The sequence below is a fragment of the Hipposideros armiger genome, unplaced genomic scaffold (genome assembly GCF_001890085.2).
Source record: "Hipposideros armiger isolate ML-2016 unplaced genomic scaffold, ASM189008v1 scaffold_123, whole genome shotgun sequence".
In the NCBI taxonomy this organism is placed as follows: domain Eukaryota; kingdom Metazoa; phylum Chordata; class Mammalia; order Chiroptera; family Hipposideridae; genus Hipposideros; species Hipposideros armiger.
The window spans coordinates 1,337,923-1,361,246 of NW_017731473.1; the positions used below are offsets into that span (position 1 = coordinate 1,337,923).

The following is a 23,324-nucleotide window of genomic DNA, read 5'->3' on the forward strand; positions in this document are numbered from 1 at the left end:
TTAGGAAATTTAAAAATTACATGGAAATTCGAGATCAGCGAAAATTATAATTATGCAGATTCTGTGATCTTATTTAGCAAAACTGATTTCAAAATATGACTGTGAGCTTCCCAGCAGCCAAAAGAAGGGAGAAAAAGTCAAGACAGTATTGATTTTGCACATAAATGAAAAGCCTACAAAAATTGAGATTTATGTCACTTAGTTCTGAGTCCACATGGAAAAAATGTGTTTAATTAATAAATAGTTTTAAAATCGGGAAGCTAAATTAGCTAAAGGGTTTTTTTTTTTTGTCATGATTGTTGTTGTTATGTGGTGGTGGAGTCTTTAAAATTTATTTTAATTTCCTAGTGAGATACCAGAGAATGAGAATGCAAAGGGAGACTATTGGAAAAAATTTGTGGAGAAAACGTCATTAGGATTGTATTCACAAAAATGTGTAGGATAATGATATTTAACACATACAGTACTTATTATGTATGACACTATTCTGAATATTTCACATTTATTAACTCATTAATTCTTACAACAATCTTATGAGGTAGGAAATATTATTATTCCACATTTCATGTAAATATTATTATTTTTCACACTTCAAATGAGAAAAATGAGGCATTGAGCACTTAAATACCCAGTCCGAGGCTACACAGCTGGTAAGTACCAGAGCCAGGCTTCAAAGTTGGCAGCTCAAAGCTCATCATTTCAGTGGCTTCACCATTCTGCCTTCGTTAGATCTATGGTCTTGCATATTTATAGACCTTTAGAAGACTTAGAAAGTAACTCAACAAGCAGCCAGCCGCACCCACAACACACAAACATAGGGCGTGAATGGTCTGTGACCTGAAAGAAGAGATGCTCACCCCACACGGTGTTGCCAGACAATGGGCACAATGGAATAAGCAGAGATACAACTCAGAAGGTTGTGGAATGTGGTGGCAAAGACCATGGCTCTGAAGCCAGCCAGACCAGGTTTTGAATTTATGCAATTTCCTATCAAGGAGACTACCAGGGCATTTTCTAATTCCTCTTAAGTTCTGTGGCTTCTAAAAACAGGGACAAAGATTCCTCCCCCACTGAGTTTGTGCAGATTCCATGAGATAACGTATGCAAAGCGTTTTAGCGTATTGTCTGGCAGGGGATAGCTCACAACAAAAGATACCAGCGATTGAGGTGACAATTAGAACCGTCAGCCAGAGAAACGAGCCCTCAAACCAGGAGTAATGACCCCAGGAGCCTTCACTGAAGCTCTCCAAGGGGAGAAGAGTGCGGTACGTTGATCTAAACTGAGAGACGGCCAGACCCAGAAGTATTCATCAGTGGACAAAGATAGAGCAGAAGAATGAGCCCTCATCCCCATTTCAGGACAACTTCCTTTTATAACTTGAGAAAGAAAAATTAGCATAGCCCCTCCATGTTTAGTCCTTCAGCTTCACGGGTGTCATCAGACTACAGGGCATTGGAGCTAAAAGAGCCCAAAGGGTTTTAACACGTTCAACTCCTCCACTCCAGAGTTCATGGAAAATGGGCACAGAGAAAACCAAGCTGCTCAACGTTTAGGGCAATCCAGGGCCAACGTGGCGAGTACCTTTCATGTTAAAGGTCTTTTTGCTGCCAAGCCCGTCTCACTGAGGCAGCCATTCCCTCACTGACTATGATGAGGGACTGCTGTGCCCGATACAGAGATGCAGCGATGAGTATGCTCTTTTCCTCTTAGCTTAGAGAGATGTGTACCCCAGAAGCAGGCTGGGAAGACAGAGAATGGCTTGAACTAGAGAAGCTCTAGAGATATTAGTAACTAATTTTATAGGGATCATAGTGAAGGGCTGTCGAACCTTATGTGACATGACAAATGGTCAAGGATGGTTTCTGGAAACAGTCGATGGCCGAGCACAACAAGGAGGAGGTCACTAGGAGAAGAAGAGGTCAGGTTTTCCAGAAGGGGATCTGAAAAGGAATGAAATTAGCCATGCCTACTGAGAAAGCGTAGACGCCACACCCAGGGCAGACCACACTCAGTCACAAAGGGTGAACCAGACGCTTCTCAATGCAATACTCACTGCCTTGCTCTGCTCAAACAGGGTTTCTATGAACTCTGTTTTTGAGACGAAGAACCATTAGCACAGGGAAGTCACATAACCTTCCCGTGTTATACCATGAGTACCAGCACCTGGATTCAAAACCCAGGCATCCTCACTCCAGAATCTACACACAACCGTTACCACGCAATAGCCTCCTCTGAAATCAAGTCCTCCCAAAAGGGAATCTAACCTCAAATAGAAACACAATTCCAGAGAAAAACAGGCAAGAAGTTTGGCAGATGAAACTAAAATGCGTGAATTTGAGTTTATTTTAGCTTCTAGAGTCAGAATTTATTTGATAATTTTAACTGCATGCTAATTCGCAAAACGATCAGAAAATGAGCCAGGTCTCGATTTTTTAAAGTCATTTTTCTGACAAAATTGTATGATCAAATGAAATGAAATCCTTCACTTTGCATTGAACTTTCCTATCGTGATTAGGAGGAAGGTAATTTTTGTAAAAAATATTTGAGAGATTCATCACTGTTCCCCAGGGCTTTTCCTAAAATCCTTTGATATTCAAATATTTCCCTTTTGAAGTTTCTAATCATCTTCCTTGTTGATTTTCTCTTTTTCAATTGTTAATTGGTCTAACTCAGCCTAATCCTCGTTTGCCAGTGCTTCTGAACGTGATGCCAGAGAACCTTAGCATCACTTTCAGTAACTTGATGATACTGTACAGCTTTCACAGGACTGCAGTTTTACTTTGCAGGTGATAAGCAGTGTAGTCTCCTTATGGTGGGGGTGCTCGAAATATTTTATAAAATCGGTGATAGCCTAAACAACCGCAATAATTATTTTGATGTGATGGGAAGAAACAGGGTAAGTAAATACCCTGGTGGAGACTAATTTTATAACCACTAGGTTTCTACATATACTTTTTTGCACAGCCATAACTATTTGAGTCCAAGTAATGGGCACTCATAATGAAGGATCCCACTTATATAGATTCCTTGAAATTCCCCAGGGTTCCAGAGCTACCAGGGGAAACAAGAGACCCATGTGCTCAGTTGGAGAAGGAGAACATTTGGGGAAAAGAAGCCGGGAAAAGCTTTTGAGAAGAGAGTTGCATTTGATGTGTACATTCAGCATATGGAATCCAGCTCCTAGTAACACATTCCCCCCTAGTCTGTGGGTAGTAAAGCTTTTTTTCCAGTACTTTGATGACTTTAGGACACACTGTGAGCTGCCCAGAGTCTGTTTTTCTAGGGAGTTGAACCGCAGGCAAGCCCAGTGACTTGGTTGATGTTCCCACTGCCTGGAGTGGATAAAGGGCTTCTGAAATTCAGTACCTCCCAGGCACTGTCCCTTCTCCTAGGGAAAAATAAATAATTAGCTCTGTGTCTTTAATCTGCAGCTTTCTTGTGGAGCTGGGGAGCAGACACTTTCATGAAGACTCTTCGAACAACGTCAGCCGCCACACTGGTAAGTCTGGCTGTAGAGGGCATCGCAACAGTCCAGTTCATGCCTTGTTGTCAGTAGAGATAAGGAACCGGAACCTATTCTTCAATCAGGGAAACACTGGGGGAGATGTTCTTTCTGCCCTGCTGTGCCCACTGCTTTCCACAGAGCTGGTTTGTGTGCAAAGAGCTGGCCATCTGTTGTGTCTGGGGTGCAGGAGAAGTGCATATGTCTGTGTGCAGCAGAAGAAATGTAGACTCTCAGCTTTACAGAACCGAGTTCCAGAATTTCTTGTGTCTCAGGAGCTGCCTGGAGCCAAGAAGGAAAGGAACAAATGTTTTCAGTGGACTGTTCTTTCGGTTATGTCTTAGCCTTGGGATCCATAAACCCCTCTGTTCCCAGCACATGACTCAAGTCTCAGCACATGCTCAAGTCCACACATTTTTATTAAGCATCTTGTTTCGTGACAGTCACTATGAGAGCCACACACATGGGCATGCACACACACACACACACACACACACACACACACACATGCCAGCTGCCATTTTCTATCCATGTTGTATATTCCAGTCAGTGTGGTGATAGATTCATGTTCCTTAACTCTTTTAATGCCTGCACCAATTCTCACAGGAAGGTTTTATCTATCTCCATTTTATAAAAGGAAATGGAGGCTAAGCAGGGTTCGCAGGCATGTCTAAGGGGACAGAGAGAAGCAGCTCTGAAGAACTAGAATTTTAAACCAGGTGTCCCTGACTCCAAAGCCTCTAATCTAAAGTTTTATCTCTCTTATCAAACATATGCTTGTGTGTAATAATATAAAATACTGAAATCATACCGTAATAATTGCTGCAGTAGAGGTGAAAACAGCAAACAACTCATCAGGAACATATTGGTGTAAAGATTCACTGAAGTCTGAGCTCATAGATTCTCATAATTAGAAGGGACGTCAGATGGCCTTAAATGACCCTGTGCTCAAATATCTGCACTGGACAGTGATCAGAAAGGGTGACTCCAAGAACCTGTTTCAACTCCCGAGATGTTAGGACCTTAATTATTACATGGTATCAGTTGCTGCTTCTCAGATTAGCATGTCTATACCCCCAGGGGGGTTCCAGGGATCAAGTTTACAGGAGAATAAGGATTCTGAAGGCTATATTAGAGCGAACTGTTGACTTTCATGCAAAGTATGTATGGAATTTTACCATAAAACAGCCATCTTCAAAAAAACGTTTGTACTTTCAAACTCCAATTTGAGCTACGCTCTCCTAGGTTCCTATGAGCACATGCTCATTGTCTTTAGTGATAAGATTTTCCTTGGGGGAAAAGGATGAGCAAACTCTTAGACACCATAGGACTCATTGTCCCACTGTCATTTCTGATTCACAGAAGGAATTTCCATATTTTGAATTGAACGCTACCTTTCCCTCCAGCTCTAAGCACTGAACTTCCTCTCTGGAAGTAGCCAGTCCTTTCACTAAGCATGGTTTTCAGAGAGGCCACATCCCCTCTTTGTTCTGCCAGAGTCTGGGAGTAGGTTTTTATCTCTACAGTCAAATGGTTCATCGACTATATTCAGATCATTTGATCAGTCAGCGCCTTTTGGGGCCCAGATCACACAGCTTTCCTTGTACAGAACCAGTGTTTAGCCAGTTCTGGGACACAAGGAAGACCATTCTCTGCTCGGGGCCCTAGTCTCCTTCTGTGGACAGCCTGAAAGATGCAACCTGGTCATGTTTATGGCTGACTGCTCTGGGCCGTGGACAGAAGCGCAGAGCTGAGACATTTCGAAGCACCTGGCAATGCCCTTCAAATGAGTGTGCTACTGCTTACTTTAAAATAACATCTGCCGTCACCTCGAAAATGAGCCAGGCCTCCAATTCCATAGTAACCCCTGAAGGCTAATATTTTGGCTGTTTAATTTCTCTGAATAAGTATTAGAGGGGAGCAACAGCATAAGGGCAGTATCCCAAGTAGGATGGGGCACTGCTGGCTCCAATAAGGATCATAACAACAAGCTAGGGCCGCCTCCACCATGGCTCATCACCACGGATATCTAGGAGGGTGTCGTAACGCACAGAAAAAGTTTAATAAGTGAGAGGAATCCACATCCCAGGGGTTTGATACTCTCCGTCATAGCTAAGTAGCTTATCCACACCAACCAGCCCTAGCTAACAAAACTGAAAACCCAAACCCTCCCCTGCTTCAAGCCTCTTCATAAGCCAGCCGTCCCCTTCTCAGTCCTGCTTCAGGATGCTTCTCCCTGTTCCATGAACGTGTTTCATGCCTCTATGCATCTGCAGACGCTGGTTTCTCTGCCCTTCCCCCAACTTAGCAAATTCCCTATTCATGTTTCATGATCCAGATTAATTAAGCCTGAGCTTCGGAGATGCATAGAGCTGGATTTGAATTCTTATATTCTGATAGGTGTGGGGCTTAGGTAAACTACCTCCGAGTTTGTAAATAGAGCACAACAATAATTACTGTGCTATATAATTGCTGTGATTAGCCCACTAAATACAATTTTTAAAAATTATTAGTAGAATGCTTATCACATTGTTGGCACTTGGTTATTTTTGTTATTACTAATGGCATTTTCACTGGATTTGCAACAATCTGTCTCCTAATTCCTTGCTCTTAATTATTGTTCAGTAATAACCCATTTATTATTATAAACCAAGGATCTGCAAACTTTCTATAAGGGAGAATTTCTATAAGTGAATATTCTAGGCTCTGTGGGCCATAAGGTTTTGGTCAGATCTGCCATTGTAGCATGAAAGCAGCCATGGACAATACAAAAATGGATGGACTAGAGAGTTCTGAATGGTAATATCAAATACCAGATCTTATTCATCTTGTAACGCCCAGCATCTAGCTCAGATGCCTTCAAGCTATGGCCCGTAGGCCAAATCTGGCCCACTGCCTGTTTTTGAAAATAAATTTTTTGTTGGAACACAGCCATTCCCGTTGGTTTATATATCGTCTCTGCCTGCTTTTGCAATACAAAGACAGACTTGAGTAGTTGATAACGGAGAACCTATGACCCTCAAAGACTCAAACATTTGCTAAGTGACCTTTTTCACAAAAGGTTTACCAACCTAGCTCAATGCTTGGGACCTATTTGTTGAATGAAGCCTGGCCAGAAATAGCCAGAATCAACAGTCTGGCCTGAGTGCCCTGCAAGCTTTAGTGAAAGGAGGTGGACAGAAGCAAAGGTTATAAATCTTGGTAGATTCAAAGAGATCAGAGAACCAGCAAGAGTGGTCATTGAGTAGGTTTTTTGAGCCTTGGTCCTAGGGCCAAGACTGGTATGTTGGAACTCTGTCCTATGCTCCCTACTGGATGTTGATGAACATGCCCAGAAGAGGAAACTGAGGCCCAGGGAAGGGAATGGTTTGCCCAAGGTCATATACCTGGTGTGCTTTGGGTTCGTACCAGTCTGGCTGCAGTTCAGGTTCTTGTAAGTGACGTGTGCACCTAACAGAGACATGGGCCGAAATGCTTGGATCACCCAAAATTGGATGGTTACAAAAGAGCTTCTAATACCATGAAATGTTTATCTTTTATTTGTCCATCAGCATCTTCCTGCCCTATGCTTCAAGATGATCAGCTTAATGGTGTGCTTATTTTTTGTAATGACGGCCCATAAAAATTTAAAAACACATTAGAGCATTTTACAGATGAGCAAGTCTATGACTGATGAGGTATGAAATTTCCATTCAACCATATTTGGCCAATCTGATTCTCTACCCTAAACCCCTTTGCTAAGGCCCGCCATACTAGAGGAAGGGACTTGTGATCATTTTTTTGTTCTTTTTTAGAATGATTTCATTTTGTTTATATGTCTCCTATTTAGCCCCTAATATCACCATGGGACTTGGGGGTATTAACAAAGTTTTATTTGATCATGGCTAGTTAATGAGTTCACATGGAACTACTTTTAATCAAGGATAAACTATTTTTCATTTTTGCCCTGTCCAGCTGCTACCCTGACTATCTCCTACATTATTTATAAATGTCTTTCATAGTCATAGTCAACCAGAGATCCCATTTTTTTAAGATTCCCAAAGAAAATGAAAACCTTAGCAGTTGAGTTGAACTTGGAGGGAAAAAAGAAAACATTGCCTTTATACAGAAATTTCCACTGCAGTCATTTTGTTTGTGTGTGTCATTTTTCAATTTTGTTCTCTGGGACAGATACAAGCTATCTGTCTATAGCAAAATGTCCCCCTAAGATCAGAGAACTGACCACTGGTCTTGGAGGTCTAGCCCACAGTTTTCTAACCCCTCCTCCTGCCAGGGCACACCTCCACCGAATGCATTAGACCCCTCTATGCACCCCAGCTCCCCAACCTGTGCCTTATGCTTGGGAAGGACATTTGCAGAAATGGAGAATTCAGCCTCTCTGCAGAGCTCATGCTCACATGCTGGGAAACCCAATCACATGAAATTTTTACCTGAAGTCCATGCACTAACTTTCATCCAGTGGCCCTTTGCCTAACTTCTAGCGCCAACTCAAGCAAGGTGTCTCCCTTTAAGATATAAAATACCTTCACAGAGTTGAAAATGACTATCACACCTCTCCTTGTAACTCGGCTCCCTTCAATTCCAATATCTGCAATCCAATCACCCATGCCAGTTAGCTTAAACTCCCAGGCCACACACCCCATGGGCATAATCCCACTCACCAGTGCTCACTAAGGACAACTTGTCAGTTGTCATACTTGGCAATAGTTGGATTTGATTAAAGGAACAATACATACACGCACATCTATTCTGTTTGTTCTGGATTCTGGAGTCTGGAACTGGAAAGACACTATTAAGATCATATCTATCTCTTTTTCTTCATCCGCTTCTGTATATCTTCTATCTTCATGGTTTTTCCCCATTGCTCTTCATTTTCAGAAATGATAATTGAATTGTTAAGCCTAAAAGAAACAGAATGACTTGCCTGAGTTCATGCTGTGAAATGACATATCCGTGCAAGTAGTTAAAGCTAAGAAAATAATATTTAACTAGAATCGCTCTGTGCCAAGCACTTGGAACATGTTTTCTCATCCAGTCTTTACAGAAAGCTTCATGCCTTCATTCCTGTTGAACAGATGGTGTGACTGAGGCTAGGAGAAGGGAAGGCCTTCCCGCGCTCATGGAAGTGAGCCGAGATCTTAATGGTTTTTCTGGAAGACCAGCCTTCTCCTCACCTCGGAGTCCTATTTAAATCATAACCCTCACAGTCTTAGGCCGATTATACTGCTTCTTTCTAGGAGCAGGAACTATTCTTCTTTTCCCCTAATTGCAAAATCTTAGAGCAGGAAAAGACCATATGGAGGTTGTCGAGTCCAACTTGATAACTAAGAAGAAAAATATGCACTAATATTGGGTTCCTTTATACTTTAACATCTAGCATTCCACATGTTTGTGAAGTTACCATCTTAGCTTAAAACGAAGTCATCACCACACTCACCCGAGCACGTAGTGTCACCTGGTGACATCACGGTCACCATAGCAACAGCTGTGCACTAGTAGCATATTGCTTTCCGTTAGGGATCATGCAACGAGTTAACAAAGTATGACAGCTTCAGACGCTGATGGGAACAGGAAGGGAAGACATGGAGAAGGAGGAACAGGTGTGCTACTTCTCCTGCCAACATTCCTTAAACCTGAGATGAGGTGGGAGTGAACATGTGAATAATCCTTAAGGAACAAAAATAAATCTCCTAATCACCTAGCCCATAAAAAAGAAGATAGGGAGGGGGGATAGAAGAGATAGTAGAAGCATCCTGGTGTCCTATTTCTAAATGTCAGAGTGTTAAAAATTATTGATCCTTTCTCTGCCTTTTGCCTTTGAGCCATGTAGCATATCAGAAAGAGCATATCAGAATTAATCCTGGATGGGAACTTTTGACTATAGCAGTTATAAGCTTTTCACACTTGGAAAAGTTCCCTACTCTTTTTAATCTCAGTTATCTCATCGGTAAAAGGGGTGTGAAGTTTGCATCCTGAAAGTGTCCAGAAGATCAGAGGGTAACGCAAGTAGGGTACCTGACAGTTGAAAGCCCTCAGTTTACCTCACTGTTTCTGAGTGGTTGAAATTTAGACTTACAAAAGATGGTACAGTAGTGGGAACATGAATGGCTGTTGTATCGATTTCTGTACTTTAATACATGTTTGAACTATTCCACAATTGTTTGATTTCTAAATAAAATGTGTACTTGGTTTAAATCCCACTTAGGTCATCAATATCAGGTACATTGTACTCTGCAAACTTGGTCAAACCCCTCCACTTCTCTACCTTAAAACCGTATGAAGAGAAAAATAGGATTTTATGCTTCTGTTATTCCTTGCTACTTATAGCACATTTTAATATCATTTAGTTGCTAAACATGTTTTACAACACCCATAGATGTATCCATCACTGGAACTGTAACATCGAAATTAGATATTTATTTCTATCCTTCTTATTTAATGAATGTCTTTCTAATTAGACTTCAAGGTTTTTTTATTGTATCCCCAGGTTCTAGCATAGTACCTTACACAGAGAAGGTACTCAATACACACCTTTGTTGAATAAACAGATGTCTGGCAGAAATCTTTAGTTGAGATAAGCACTCAAAATGTCTGCAGGTTATTGAATCCTCCTATGAGTCCACTCCCTAAATAACCAAATATGCCCGTATGTGTCTGAGATTGTCTGTATCTCTACCCTTTAGACTTCTGTCCTTGAGGCTCCGTCTCAAGCTGTCTATTTTTCTGTATGTCTCTCTTTATCTCTCTAAATATACATATGTCATTCTCTTCTCTCTCTGCCTTTTAAAAATCTCCCTCCCTCCCTCCCTCCCTCCCTCCTACACTAGCTCTCCCTTCCTCTGCTCCCTTGTCTTTTTAGAAGCTTTCTCCATGGGACTTTCCTGCCAACATAATTCCATGTGAGTTACATTCGTTTGCAAAACCTTTCACTGCATGAAGATGTTCTCCTTAATTAGTCAAAGTTCAATTTTTTTTGTCCCTGGCAGAGTGTCATACATCACCAAGTCCAGAGAGTCATTAGCTGTGAAATAAATCAGGATGGAAGAAAGCAGAATAAAATCCTAGACCTAGGTGAAACTCAGCTATGTCTCAGGTCCAGCCGTGCCTTCTCTGCAGGACCCAGGCCTCTCAGGACCTCTGGGGCCATTCCTGCTTGTGAAGGGGCACAGAGCGAGAGGCTGGGGTTTACCCCAGCAAATATTGTGTTACAGCTCCTACAGGACAGAGCAGGAGACCAGGGAAACTGAGGGCTGACTATCTCCAGCACAAATACCCTGTCTGGGCGCTCCCCTGACTGTTTTGAGAGAAAATATGTATCTGCCAGAGAGACTCAGTTTAAGTGGAAGGTGACTGCTTCCATCCTCGGGGGACAAAGAAGAGAACGTGTTTTCACAGGAAGGTCCTGCCTACTATGCAACCTTTAGGGAATGCTGCCTGAAGATGATAACATTGACATGTTAAAATGACACTTGATTTAATTTCTTAAATTCTCAAAAGTTACATTTCATCCTATGTTGGGATTAGAAACAACACAACACATGGGACCATGAACCCCGGCACATTCCGTTCACCATGTGGAGGTGAGAGGCAGCTATCACATTGGCGAAGGGGACACGGGTCATAGCCCACCTCTGTTCTTGATGACGAGTATGACCTCTATTGTATCTGTGAGCTTCAATTATGTGTCTGTGGAGGTCACCAATCAGGGCATTGCTATAAACAGAATAAGTTCATGAACACTGCCTGCCTTTGTTTTGTCTCAGAATATCATCAGCTACACATTATTGTCTGGGTTGCTTCACTGGAGCTACACAGTCTTTACAGAGTGGATATGGTCAAGTCTGCTCATCTTTCTCATTCTTCTCTCCCCTGGATCTTTGTTTGCATCAGCCTCTTGCTGGGGAATCCATCGCGTAGGCAGCTTTTACTGAGTACCCCAGGCTATGTAAAGTAGTTTGCATTTTACCTCATTTACTCCTCTCAACCACTCTGTCAAGGTTAAGGCATTATCTCCGTCCTACCAAGCAGAGGTAAAAAGAGTTTCCTGCAGTCAGGAAGGCCCAGGATCCTAGCTCACCATTATTCACCTCTGAAGCTGGAGCTCAGTCCTCATTAGCCCATTGCTTCTCAACAAGCTTTCTCTAGGAGCTGTAGGAATCTCTGAATCCCCCTGGGATCTGAGGTGGTTTTGATGCTCAGGTAGAAGGAATGGGCCAGACTAAGGTCAGATGGACATTCAAGCAGCCGCTGAAGTGCTTGCTTTTCTGCCTTTTTCTTTTAAATGCAACATAATGCACAGCCCAGCAGGTGTCCCCAGCCTGGCAACTGGTAAATTATAATAATAGTAACACTTTGCATCAACGCAGTACCTTTCATCTAGAGGCATCTGAGGACTCCTCCGACATTAATTAAACTTCACAGCATCCTAATTCTTTAAGGTCAGGACTGCACCAATTTTAAAGAGAGATAAACTGAGATAATAATGACTCTTATAAAGGACAAAGTCAAGATGGATCATTTGTCAGAAGAGCCTCTGAAGCAGATAATAGAGGCCCAGTCTCTTAAGTCAACTGAAACAATCATTAGATAAATATGTCAGAGAAAGCACCAGCTGTGAAGCCAGTAGACACCTTTTTAGCCTGACCTTTCCAGTGTTTATCAGGGTGAATAGAGTTAAGCCACTTTTCCTTTGAATTCTCCATGTATCCATCAGTAAACAAGGGGGCTGCTGATCACTGCCTTACTTAGAATCACTTATATTCATGGCAATATGGTCCTTAAGAAAAGCCTGCCCACAGTTTCCTAAACAGTGCCTCATGACGTGGGCTACCAGGATGTTTTGGAATCATCTTGGTGGGGGAGTGGGGTGGGGGTGGGGGGGTAAAGATGGGTTAGGAAGCTTTCAAAGACATGAAGAATCCCAGGGGCCCACCCCAGGGAGTCTAATTTAGCAGGTCAGAAGTGGGAGGCAGAGATGGCACGTTTTTAAGCACTCCTCAAGTGGTCCTCATGCAGCCAGGTTGGGACCCACTGGAGGCCTTTGTTCTGGCCTTTGCATAGCCACGGGGTACAGTGAGGCTTTCTGCGTCTGCCCCACATGCTCGCCCCCCCATACCTTTGCCCCATCCCATCCCAGCCTATTGCCCCCGAGTTCTTACCTATGGATCATCTGCTTGTTCTCAACAGCAATGGAAGAAAAAAATGTTCACATTGAGATAGACGATAGGCATCCCACTTATGTCGGTATATTAGAATGGTTCCAAAGGAAGTTTTGATTCTGTAATAAGAGCAGGTCTTCATCAAACACTGACTATAGGCCACACATGTGTCAATTGATTTGGTCCTCACAACAGCCCAATAGGTAGATGGTGCAGGTTATTAACCTTATTGTCTAGGTGAGGAAACTGACACAGAGAGGTTGGGTAACTTGTCGAAGGTCATGCTGCAGAGCGTGGAATTGAAGCTGGACAGTCCTTCTTGTCAAAACCTATTTGTAGTATCTCAGATGATCCAGAAGAGAGAGGATACGAGCAACGACATTCTGTGAAGTACTTAATGATACTGAGACCTTGGAGAATCTGATGAAAGTCACGAAAGCCTCTCCCAGAAAATGTTGGCTGTCATTTAAAAAGATGACAGAATTGTCTCTGTGACTTTTGGGGTGAAATTACAAATACAGCATTTTTGGTTAAACACAAGGGAATATTTTTGAATAGTCAGAGCTGTCAGAGTTTTCAATAGGCAGAGCTTGACTTCTTTCAAGGAGGTAGTGAGCTAGCCGTTGCAAAAGGTGCTCAAGCAAACGCTGGGTGACAAATTCACAGGGATGTTGCAGATGGAATTTTTCCATAACTCATCAATTGCCTTTCCGGAAAAGAAAAAAATACAACTGAACACTCTCTAAAGGAGGCCACCAAAATCCAGAGTATCAGTAGAGTAGCATCCATAATGTCTAATATATAGTAACAATAAACATATTACTAGTTATGTAAAGAAGCTGGACGAAGTGGCCCCAAACCTGGAAATTGAGCCTGAGATAACCCAGCTATTGAAATTAGCAACCAAACATATGTGTACTTTAAAGCAGCTGTTATAAATATTCAAGGACTTAAAGGAATGTATGTTCATAATAAGTGAATCTTCAGCAGATAAATAAACACCATAAAAAAGAACCAAGTGGAAACAAAAAAAATTTTTTTCTAAAAAATTTCCACTGATTTGGCTTAATAGCAGATTAGAGACAGCAGGAAAAGAGATCCAATGAACTTGAAGACATAATAATAGAAACTGTCCAAAATGAAGCCAGGAAAAAATAAAAAGACTGAAAAAAGAATCGCAAAGCTCCAGTGACTTTAGGACAACATCAAACACTGTGACCTCCATATAATTGGAGTCCCAGAAAGAGGGGAGAGATAATGAGACAGAAAAACAATTGAAGAAATTATGGTTAAATTGTGCCCATATTTGTTAGAAAACATAAATTTATAGATGCAAAAATATCAGTGAGACCCCATAAGGATAAGAATAAAGAAAATGACATTTAGGAACATCGTAGTCAAATTACCAAAAATTAAAAGAAAAAATTGAATGAATCTAATGAAAATGACACATTAGATACAGTAAAAGAAGGATGCGAATAGCAAATAATAGCTAATTTCTCATCAGAATCAGTGGAGGACAGAAGACAAATGACATCTTTAAAGTGGTGGGGGTGGGAGTGGAATACTCCTAAAAGTCCATATCCAGCAAAAATATCCATAAAAAATGAAAGCAGAATTAGGACATTTTTAGATGTTTAAAAATAGAGATAATTTGTCCCCAGAAGACTGGAATTGTAAGAAATCCTGAAGACAGTTTATCATGCTCAAGAAAATTGACAGAGCTACAGAAAGAGATAACAAGTACCAGGAGTGGTAAGTATAAAAATAAACAAAAGACAATTTTAATATATTTAAAATACATATGACATTTTAGAGCACAAAATTATAATACGACACATAAGTGGCGGATAAGATACAAAAGCATACAAAAGAAGTATGGTAAAAAGAACGCTACTGTTCCAAGATTCGTTCTTAGAAATCGTGACATTAACTCTAAGTAGACAGACTAGAATAACTTAAGGATGCATATTGAAATCACTGAGGCGACCATTTAACAGAGAATAGTGAAGAGGTAGGCATAGCTGGAAAGTCAGTGGAAGAATTAAGATTAAATGCTAGAAGAGATTTGATTAACCCAAATTAAGGCAGGAAAGGACAAATAGCAAAGTAATAAAAAAAACTGTAAACCTAAATCCAACTATATGAATAATAATATTAAATCTAAACAAACTCAACACTACAATTAAAAGCCTGAGATTATCAAACTAAATAAAAAAGCAAGGCACCGTTCCATCGTGTGGTACTTTAAATATGAAGCCACAGATAGTTTGAAAGTTAAAAGGTGGAGAAAAAACGCCATGCAAACATTCAGATTAAGAAAGCTGAAGTGACTGTATTAATATCAGACAGAAAAAAATAGACTTTGAGACAAAGATTACTTTTTTATTTTAAAATGATTTCAGACGTACACAAAAACTGCAAAATAAAGACTCGCTATACACTCTGTACCCAGGTTCTCCAATGGTTAATATTTTACCACATTTCTCAATATCATTCTCTCTCCATCCCTCTCCCTTTCTCTCTCTATCTGTGTGAAGATCTGTGCACACGCACCCAAGCCTGCAGATCATTTTTTTCTGACATACATAATTCTCTTTTACACTTAAATAGTCCATTGTGTGTGTTTCCCCCAAACCAGGTCATTCTCTCACATAAACACGAAAACAATGATCAAAATCAGGAAATTAACATTGTTATTATCTAATCTACAGATCCTATTTAATTTTTCTCCATTGTTCCACTGAGGCCTTTTTCAGAGCACAGCCACTTTTCTTCCAGTTCACAATTGAACCCAGGATTAAACATAGCACCTAGTTATGTCCCTTTACTTACCTTTTATTTATTATTATTAAAGTTTATTGGGGTGACAATGGTTAGTAAAATCACATAGGTTTCAAGTGTACAATTCTGTAATGCGTCATCTATAGATCACATTATGTGTTCACCACCCGGTCAGTTCTCTTTCCATCACCTTACATTTGACCCCCTTTACCCTCATCTACCACCCCCCTCCCCCCTTTCCCTCTGGGAACCGCTAAACTATTGTCTGTGTCTATGAGTTTTTGTTTCTTCATTTGTTTGTCTTGTTCCTTTGTTGTTTTCAGTTTTATATCCCACACATCAGTGAAATTATATGGTCCTCGACGTTTTGTGTCTGACTTATTTCACTTAGCGTAATACTCTCACTTACCTTTAATGGGGAATGGTTCCTCAGCCTCCGTCCTTTGTGATCTTGAGATTTTAAAAAATTCACAGGCCTTCTTTGTTCAAATGTTCCTCAAATTGTGCCTGTCTGATATTTGCCCATGATCAGGCAGGCTCTGGTTATGCGTTTTGGACAGGAATACCTGGGGAGTGACACTGTCCTTTGCTCTACAAAAGGTTAGGAAGAAAACCATGACTATTTGTCTGGATTCTGGTGATTAACTTTGATCGTTTGATGACGGTGGTATCCACCAGGTTTCTCCTACAAAGCTACTATTTTTGTATTTGTTCATTATTAGGAATCTTGTTGGGAGAGTCTTTGAGACCATGTTCATGTTATGTTTTTCATCAAACTTTCACCTACTGGTTTTAGCATCTTTTGCTTAGCCTTACCTGAAACAATTATTAGTAAGGTGGTTTCCCATTAAAAGCAAGGTGTACAGCCAGAGATAATGCCCAACAGTTGATACTGAAAAAGGGTCAAGTCATTAGGAAGACATAGTAATCTTAAATGTATATATGCCTGATTACAGATCTCCAAAATACGTAAAGCAAAACTGACAGAATTTTTTTTAAAAGAGAGATATAGCCACATTTGTAGTTGAAGATTTTTAACACTCCTCTTCAGTAATTGATAGACAACTAAACAGAAAATCACCCAGGATATAACTCTGAACAACACTATCGACCACATTGACACATATGAAACCCAAAAATGACCAAGGACACAAAGTTTTCAAGTTTGTACATTGAATGTTCATCATTGTTCATCACAGACTATTCAGTAGGTCTCAGTAAATTTTAAAAGATAGCTATCTTACAGAGCATAGCCTCTAACCAAATAGAACTATATTACAAATCAACTGAGATAACTAGGGAAGACCCAAATTTGTGTCCATTACAATGCTACTGGAGTGCAGTAGCCAAGATGGTGGCTTGTAGACAGGTTCTAAATATAGATTCCACTGTGTGAAGCCCTGAGGGATTCTGGGAGATAAGTCATGTTTTAATGCAATACTTCATTATTATTTGATATTTGCATATTTCAACTGAGAAACTTACCTGTAAAGAAAGGGTGACAATTATAATTAAGTATAGAGGTACACATTCAATTGTATTATTTGGCAGAGATTTGTTTTGGTGAGGGAAGTAAAGTATGGACCAAGCCACATGCCACCCCACTGGCTGGGCAGTGTGATCCCCCCAGACATACATAGGAGGGGGACCCAGTGCATTTCCTCGGACCTGCTCCACCCTCTGCTTTCAGCAGCTATCTCTTCGATAACTTAGGGAGGAGGGGTCTATAGCAACCCAGCTCTTCCCAGATTCTTGCTTTTGGAGAAGTTGACGTTATTCTGGCTTTAGGGAACTATAGAAATGAAGCAGCAGCAGCAGAATTACCTAGCAGCACATCCTGCATAAATGCCATTGGGTCTTTATTAGAATGGGGACAGAATGCTTCAGAGCAGCTGACCTCAGGAGGCTATTTCTGCCAGTAGACTGTGAAGGAAAATTGCATCTACAGCTGTATATACATTTGTATAGTTTATTTTCTTTTGTTTTTTCTCTAGTAACTAAAATTTTTATTAGGAACACTATTCTTTATGCAAGATATATATGTGTGTATGTATATATGTATATAAATATGTGTATATATTATTTTAATTTAAAAGTGAAAGTGAACTCAATGCTCAAAGCAAAGAAAATTGTCCTGTTTTCATTACCCTTTTAGAATATTGCTCTGCCCCCATTATTTTGGGAAACAAATCAGCATTTTAAAATGATTAGGAAAGTAAAGGGGGGAAAGTCACACTTGATTTGTTTTAGGCGATGAACTTCACACTTGAGAGGGAGAAGGGGAGCCTGAGAATGGAGCTGTGCAGGTTAGGAATCAGTGGGCTGGTCAGAATGGGTGTCAAGAAGAGAAAAGTCAGGGGTGGGGGGAACATTACAAATTAAGAAAAGTGATTCAGTGAAGAAGTGACTCAAAAGGTCAGGCTGCTAAGAGCCCCTGCAGGGCGAGAACCAGAAATCACACGCTGCAGCCCACACAGGCCCACACGAAGGACCAGAATAATTGATATAAGAGCCAGGATCTGCGTAATTCACAGGATCTTAAACCACCCACGGACGTGCAGCCCAACTGTCTCTGTGCAAACATCACGGAGCCCCGGTGACGGTGGGAGAGTTTGGGGCTGTGAGGTCATAGGGTAGCGAAAGACGGGGTTTATATCCACAGGGACCAGAAACGTGTTCCTATCCCACCCACTGTGTTTTGAAGATAAACAGGGAGTGATGACCACATGACAGTCAAATTCCCTACTGTATGTGAATGTGTGTTCCAGTCGCCAAGGCCATAGTTGGAGCTCTCCAGCGAAAAGATGAGTTGGAGTTGCTGCCTACCTTCAAACCTTAAGTCCATATCCACGTGCTTCCTAAATCTAACAGGAGCTGACACGCTCCAGCCTGCCTGGGGGAGAAAGACATGGCTGGTTTCCGGTGGGGACACAGGTTAGCCTGTGCTCTCTGCCTCTTGAACAGGTAAAGGGCATACAAGAAATATGCCAGGATCCGCTCCCTGCCTTTTTCAGGCTCAGTATGTCTGTTCACTATTAATCACGGCTCCATCAGTGACGCAGACTGGACCTCTCAGACAAACAACTCTTCCTGCCTTTGGAGAAAGTTAGGAAGTGGTGTGAAAAGAGAGCAGACTGTGCCCCACCTGCCATACTGGGGACTGGGCAGTCTCCTTCAAGCACACACTTGTCAGCGTTGGTGAGCCTGGGTGTTGTCCCCTAATCACTTGGCCCTTGAATGGACTCAAGCTTCTCCTGGGAGCCATTCTCGGTGCTTCCTAAACCCTCAGTTCTGCTACCGTGAATCTTATGCTTGCGACCATCTCTGAGATGTTTCCAAATCAGGGTAGGGAAGAGGCAGGCTCTTGTGCTGGTATGGAGTGAACTCAGGCAATCACTTAAGCTCTCTGGGCCTGCCACTTTTATGACGGTTCAGATTCATTCATGTGGTGCTAAGCCTGGTTCGGGGAACCATGGGCACAAAGCCTGCAGCTGCTGGCCTTGGTGTGCTCGCACTGTAGCAGGAGAATCAGAAAAGTCACGTGTACTATGGCAGGCCACGTTAGTTGCAGGTGCTGCCATGACAAATTTACCGCAGACTGGGGGCCTTAAACAACAAATTTATTTTCTCAGTTATGGAGGCTGGAAATGCAAGATCAAGGTGTCAGCATGGTTTGGTTCTTCTGAGGCCTCTCTCCTCAGGGTTGCAGATGGCCACCTTCTCCCTGTGTCACCCATGGTCTTTCCCCTGGGCACACTCATGTGTGTCCTAATCTCTTCTTATAAAGACATTGCTTGTGTTGGATTTGGGCCATCCATATCACTTCATTTTCCCTTAATTGCCTCTTTAAAAGCCCTATCTCCAAATACAATCACCTTCTGAGATACTGTAGTGTAGGACTTTAATATATGGATTCGGTGTGTGTGTGTGTGTGTGTGTGTGTGTGTGTGTGTGTGTGTGAATTCAGCCCGTAATACAGGCACTATGTGGGATATGATAGACAAGAAAGCATAGTCCCTATTTTGAGATGTTTTCAGGCAAGTGGGAGAGGCAAGTCCCCATCTAAATATAAGTCAGGCAGGGATACAGCACTTTAGGAGCTTAAGTTGAAATTGAAGAAATGAAATATATTTGCAAATAAATAGTAAAGAAGCATTTGGAAATGTTTCATGGAAGAGAGTGTAAGAAAGTTAGGACTTGACTAAAAAGAGGTACGTGCTCCCTTCCTGATACTTACAAACATTTGTCCTTGTTAGGACTCTTGTCTTCCCACTGGGCATACACTCCCAACATAGTAACGCTGCAAGGGGCGGGGAGGTTTGTGTGAAGAAAAAGGGGTGGGAACCTGGAGCCTGCAGTTCAAATGGTTACATCCCATATGATAAATCCAAACTCTCTTTTGCTCAGCACTCTTTGCATTGTCAAAGATTGTTGTTAATTATTTTCATTGAGCTAAACAGCCCTCCTTCCCTCAAATGTGCTTGTGTAAGAATGAGAAGGCGCCTTAGCATTCTATGAAATAGAAGAGGAATGTGAATGGGATTTAGGGAGAGCCGGGAGCCTCGAAACAAGAGTCAATGTTGTGATTATGCACATTGTATGATGGGTAAGGTCCATATTTCTCATTACATCATGTCTTTGATGTCTTAGTCATAAAAATCAAAAGGATGCTAAGACTCAGAAGAGCAGCAATGGGAGAATTAGGGAAGATCATCAAGGGTTAAGATGTGTCCTCAGAGACCAAGGCTAAGGTCATCCACACCTTCGTGTTCCCAATAACTATGTAAGGATGTGAAAGTTGGACAGTGAAGAAAGTTAATAGGAAGAAAAAAAAATTTTTTTGATTCATTCGGAATATGGTATTGAAGGAGAGCTCTACCCTGGACTACCAAAAAGATGAACAAGTGGGTCCTAAAGCAAATTAAGCCTGAAATATCGCTGGAGGCAAAAATGACAAAGCAGAGGCTGTCCTATTTCAGGCACATCCTGAGAAGGCAGGGTTCTTTGGAAAAGACAAAAACACTTGGCAATTAGAAGGCAGAGGAAAAGAGGAAGATGAGATGATTGACTCCACAGAAGAAGCCATGGGCATGAGTCTGCAGGAGCTGAGCAGGGCTGGTGACATTGTGGACATCACTCATTCATGGGGTCACCAGGAGTCAGACCCAACACACACAAAGGCAGATAACACACACAAAGGTCATGTCACTCCTTTGAAGAAAACCCTCCAAAGTCTTCCTCCCATCGCACTTAGAGTAAAATGCCTTCTTATTAACAGGCCCTACGTGTCGGACCCCTGCTTATGCTCTGACCTCATTTCTCACCACTGACCCCCCCGGCCCCCTTACCCCAGCCTTCTTTCTGTTCCAAGAGCACCCCAAACCGATTCCTGCTTCAGGAAATCTGCACCTGTGGTTGCCTCTGGCCTGTTACGCTCTGCCCCAGGTCTGTGCTGGTCTGGTTCCTTCTGATCATTCAGATCTTAAATTTCACCTGCTTGGCACCAGAGGATTAACTTTCTCAATCACTGTTTATCACCTTATCCCTATTATCCTGTTTCGTTTTCTTGATATCCCCTGTCACAATCTGAAATTACCTTCTCCATATCTTGGTTTACTCGCTTATGTCATCTCACGCAACTAGAATGTAAGCTCCGTGAAACCAAGGCCCAGGTTGATCGATGTCATCCGAGCACCTGGCATTGCATCAGGCACATGGCACATGATCAAGTCATATGTGACACACAGATCCTCAGTGATCCATTACTCTATCACATGCTTATTAAACAAACAAACCAATGACAGGTAAAGGAGGAAAACTGAGAAACACCAAGCGCATTGCATCTGTTCATTTTTTAAAAGGCCCAGAGGAGGTCCTTCATTTTAATAAGCCCTCTAATGGGATCATTCCAGCTCTTTTGTCATCTAGGAACTCTTCTTTGGACCTGGTCTAACAGTCAAAGTTCTTCCCAAAATGTGGCAGTGGGGAGGCCCCATCATAGGTTGACCGGAAGCGAACAAGACGCTGCCCCTTTATCCTGAACCCCGCATACCCCCCACAGTGCTCTGGGGTATCTCGCGGTATCTTCCGTGAGCCACTAGGCAGCTCATTTCTTGCAGTTCTTTTGGAAGCTGTTGCCATATTTTCTGTTATTAGTTATTACCAATCCAAACAAACACTTCAGTTTTCCCAAACTCTAGGAGGAGGTATTTTTTTAAAAGACCATCTTAATTATACATAAGCAATGGAGAATCACCGAGGATTCATTAGCATAATAAACAGAAGCCTGTTTCCAGCATCCACAAGCAAGGTGAGATAAAAACAACCGATATTTGCTGCTCAGCAACTGTGGATTTCTTCTCCAAAGTCTTCTCCCGGCTCTCTCAGTTCTGGGACTCTGTTCTCTGCCCATAATTTCACCTTAGGGGAAAGGGAGAGCTTTAAAGAGCAGATGGTTCTTGAGCTTTGCCTTGAGAGACAGGGAGAAATGAGACCAGGAATACTCCCACAGGGAGTCTTAAACCACAGAGATGCTAAAACAGGAAGAGCGGAAATATGAGGAGAGCATTATTAGCCTTAACACCAGAGAGACAGGAGATCGAAGCCCAGCTCCACCATTCACTAGCTGTGTGACTGTGGACCAGCAGTAGAACCTCTCTGAGTCTATTTCTTCCTCTGCCAAAAGGCATTATCTCCTGCTTCCCTGGGTTATGAAATAAATTCACATATATGACTCCCCCAGCACAGTGCATGGCACATCCTCAGAAACTCTAGTTCCCCTTACCCAGAGGAGACTCTTTAGCATCGTGTTGTGCCTTCTCTCTTGCCCACCTTTTTCCTGTGTCCTAGCTTGGGAAGTTGACCTAACTTGATTCTTCCTGAGGCCTCAGGGCTGGCTCTAGAAGCCTGCAGGCTCCAAGTGGTAAAAGCCTGCCAGTTGGCAGGGAAGAATAGTGTGCTGGAGTGGGGATTGAACCGTTGCCATTGGAGATGGTAACAGATGCTTCCTGGTTGAGGCTGAGCTGGCTAAATCAGGGCTCTGTGGTTTGAGACAGAATCCCAATTATTTCCAATTAGGAGATTGCAGTGACAGCTGCTCTTAACCCAACCCTTCCTCGCTGCTGCAGACCAGGGTTCATTCAGATGAGAGCTTTAACCTGGGCTCGAGATTTGTAAGTGACAGCCTCCTCAGTGCCAGCACACCTGAATTACTTAAGTCGCTCTCTGAATGTGAGCTCCCACACCCTTTTTAACAGTAATCCCGGGAGGAGGCAGAGGGCGGTAGGAGAACTGGGGTTAGTTTCCAACTCCACTTGCTGGCTGTTTGACCTTGGGCACCTGTGATCCTGTTTTCTCATCTGAAATGAGGATGATAACTTGAGTCCTGCTGTGATGATGAAAGTGAGTGCCCCGTGGGAAAGGGTCTCTGAATGGGAAAGGTCTGTACACAGCCCTTCACATCATAGGTGGCCCCTTCATGGCGAACTCAAGCCTGATGTAAGCAGTGGAAGGAAAACTAAAGTCACATGTGATTGCTACGCCTATGCCGTAAAGCTGAAGCCAATCATTTAACCTCAGAACATTTTTTTTTGTCTTTCAAATTGAAGTGAAATTAATAGTAGGAGGCTTGCCTCACAGGGTTTACAGTTTTATGAGTGTAATGTGGAGCCCTTTGTAAACTGTAAAGTGCTGTGTACACATGAGCAATTATTATGATGTTCTCAGAGCTTTTTTTGTTTTGGCACCAGTTGAGTCAGCTGAATGCTCTGAGCAAGAACAATCTGTTTTCTTTCCTCTTGGCAAAGAACACAAAAGACAGAGCAGCTCAGAGAAACTGGGGCAGGAGAGGAAAGTTAGCTCTCTCTCTCTCTCTCTCTCT

General features: G+C 42.1%; 1 long non-coding RNA gene across 1 annotated transcript in view; it reads right to left on the bottom strand.

Annotated features, from left to right (window-relative positions):
* Positions 1-542: 542 nt before the first annotated feature.
* LOC109385719 (uncharacterized) overlaps positions 543-23,324 on the bottom strand; it is a 23,354-nt gene continuing 572 nt past the window's right edge. Inside the window, exons 2-4 of the long non-coding RNA XR_002124677.1 lie at positions 12,662-13,367; positions 8,240-8,404; positions 543-3,785 (exon numbers count right to left, since the gene is read on the bottom strand). This is a non-coding gene — a long non-coding RNA (uncharacterized LOC109385719). The remainder of the gene's footprint in view (positions 3,786-8,239; positions 8,405-12,661; positions 13,368-23,324) is intronic.